At 57.0% G+C, this 2,500-nt stretch overlaps 2 non-coding genes across 2 annotated transcripts in view; both read left to right on the plus strand.

The window, feature by feature from the left end:
* Positions 1-869: 869 nt before the first annotated feature.
* On the plus strand, positions 870-1,024 carry LOC145967677 (5.8S ribosomal RNA). Its single transcript, XR_014437479.1, has one exon. It is a non-coding gene; the product is annotated as a 5.8S ribosomal RNA (ribosomal RNA).
* Positions 1,025-2,241: 1,217 nt separating this feature from the next.
* The window catches only part of LOC145967671 (large subunit ribosomal RNA), a 4,073-nt gene continuing 3,814 nt past the window's right edge, over positions 2,242-2,500 (plus strand). Inside the window, exon 1 of the ribosomal RNA XR_014437476.1 lies at positions 2,242-2,500. This exon is cut by the window's right edge and continues 3,814 nt beyond it. This is a non-coding gene — a ribosomal RNA (large subunit ribosomal RNA).

Here is a 2,500-nt window from a genome sequence, read left to right on the forward strand (position 1 = left end):
ACAGAGAAAGAGAAAAAAGGAATTGACGGATCGTGTATAAAATCGCGTCGACGCGCGGCGACACGACGTCCGGACGCGCCACGCGCGCGGCCGCGCCTCTGCGACAAGCAGCAGCGCGCGCGCCGACTTTCGCGCCTCGTGGTGCTGTCCGACTCTGTCGTCGTCGACGTCGCTCGCGTGGGAGATGAGAGCGTTTAACAATATCCGAGACGCTCCGTCTCTCGCTTCACGCGGTGTCGCCGTCGCGTTCCGCTCGCGCGCCAGTCGCGCGAGTCGCGATACGCGCGCGCGCCCGTTGAACTTTGAAATTCTCATATTCGAACGAAGAAAATATATATGCGATACGGAGTGCCGAGACGCTTGACGCGATCACGCATCTCGCCACGAGCGGGAGCGTCGATTCGGCGTTAGCGCGAGCGAACCGGTGGTAACCTACGTCTACGCGCTCGCTCTCAACGTACGTGCGTGCCAGCACTCGTCGTCGTCGTCGTCGTCGTCGCTACGCGCCCTCCCCGCTAATGTCGGGGCAGAGGCCAGCGTGCGACGCGCGCCGCGCGAGAAGCACCGGCCGAACGTGTGTGATGAGGTGTGTGGCTGGCGGACGAGAGGACCATGGTGTCCGATGGTTTATTCAAAGAACTTTCCGCCCCGGCTCTTTCCCCGTCGAACGGGGGAAGTGACGCTCCGATCGCGAACCAACTTTGTGCCGTAGCCTCGATCCCTTTACCGGGATTGCGGCGGCGGTCCGCGCGTGCTCGGACGCGCGGCCAGGCTGATCGAAGAGCCACGATTTTCTCTCACTCTTCGGAGTGGAGACCACGATGGATGAACTGTGAAGCGTTCGACGAACGCGACGAATGAAAAACGATTACCCTGAACGGTGGATCACTTGGCTCGTGGGTCGATGAAGAACGCAGCTAATTGCGCGTCAACTTGTGAACTGCAGGACACATGAACATCGACATTTCGAACGCACATTGCGGTCCACGGATACAATTCCCGGACCACGCCTGGCTGAGGGTCGTTTTAACAAACCTAAACTGCTTGCGCCCTTACGCAAGCTGACGAGCCACGGCGTAGCCGTGAAACGACGAAATGTCGTCGGCTGTCGTCGCTGTGCCCCCGTCGCATTGCGTAAACGGCGTACGAGCGATCGTTGGACGTTCGCCCGAGAGAGACTAGAGCCTCTTTGTCACCCTCCCAGTATGTATTGGCGACGGGTTCGACGAGAGGCCGTCGTCGATTGGCGTCGTCTGAAATGACACCGAAGGTGTGTGCAGCGAGAGGAGTTATAAAGAGGAGGAGAGAGGCGCGCGTGTACGCACAAAGCGTTTAAAGGATAGCGAAGCGCGCGCGAGCGGCGCCCGGAGGCTGTCGAATGATATGGAGAGAGTTGTCGGCGGAGATATACACAACGACGACACACGAGAGAATATGCGAAAAGTTTAAGCGAGAGGAACGACGACGAACGACGCGCGACACTCGAATGATCTCGCTCTCTACGAGTGATCTCGTAGTTGGCGAATAAAATGCAAAAAGAAAGCGGCGCAGCAGCACATTCTGCTGCGTCCGTCTTTCTAGCGCGTCGTTGTCTCTTCCGATCGCGTCGTCGCGCTGTGCGACTCTCTCTCGGTCTCTCGGTGCGCCAGCGCGCTCGCGCGATACCGCGCCTTTTATTACACGCGAGGCTTCGCCTCCTATCTCGCGGCGCGAGATACCTTACGGTAAAAATATATGGAGAAGGGAAACCGCGGCGCGCGCACAGTCGTCGTCCGGCGGTACGCGGAGGGAGAGAAATTGCGAGAGAAATCCACCCTTAAAAAAGCGGATGAATCGCGAGCCGACCGCGTGTCCGAGTCCACGAAATTTTCGAACGAAGATTGTGACCGGCACGCGTCGTCGTGTACTCGTCGAATCGATTCCATACCGCGCCCGTTATATATATACACGCGCGCGCGCGCATCATAATTACGCCGCGCCGTGTTATTATAATCGTGGAAGTTAGAGGGACGGAAGAAAAGAAGCGCAAAACGATATTATAATATATCTATCTCCTCTCTCGCGTCCCCGCGAAACAAGACTAGATTGTGCCGCGCGCGCAATATCGGTCGGTGCGTTACCGCTAACAATAGTAGTAGTTAACAAACAATAATGATACTACTTAGCGCAATAACTCCACCACCGCACACTCCCTCTATCTCTCTATATCACTTTGTAGAGAGTTTCTCTACAAAACTCTGACGACCTCAGAGCAGGCGAGATTACCCGCTGAATTTAAGCATATTATTAAGCGGAGGAAAAGAAACTAACTAGGATTTCCTCAGTAGCGGCGAGCGAACAGGAAAGAGCCCAGCACCGAATCCCGCGGTTCCGCCGCAGGGAAATGTGGTGTTTGGGAGGATCCGCTTATCCCGAGGCGTCGCGTCGCGTCCAAGTCCATCTTGAATGGGGCCACTTACCCGTAGAGGGTGCCAGGCCCGTAGCGACCGGTGCGCGTCTC

Source organism: Camponotus vicinus, unplaced genomic scaffold (genome assembly GCF_025532165.1).
Source record: "Camponotus vicinus isolate PSW18456_S1 unplaced genomic scaffold, iyCamVici1.0 SCAF_21, whole genome shotgun sequence".
NCBI lineage: Eukaryota > Metazoa > Arthropoda > Insecta > Hymenoptera > Formicidae > Camponotus > Camponotus vicinus.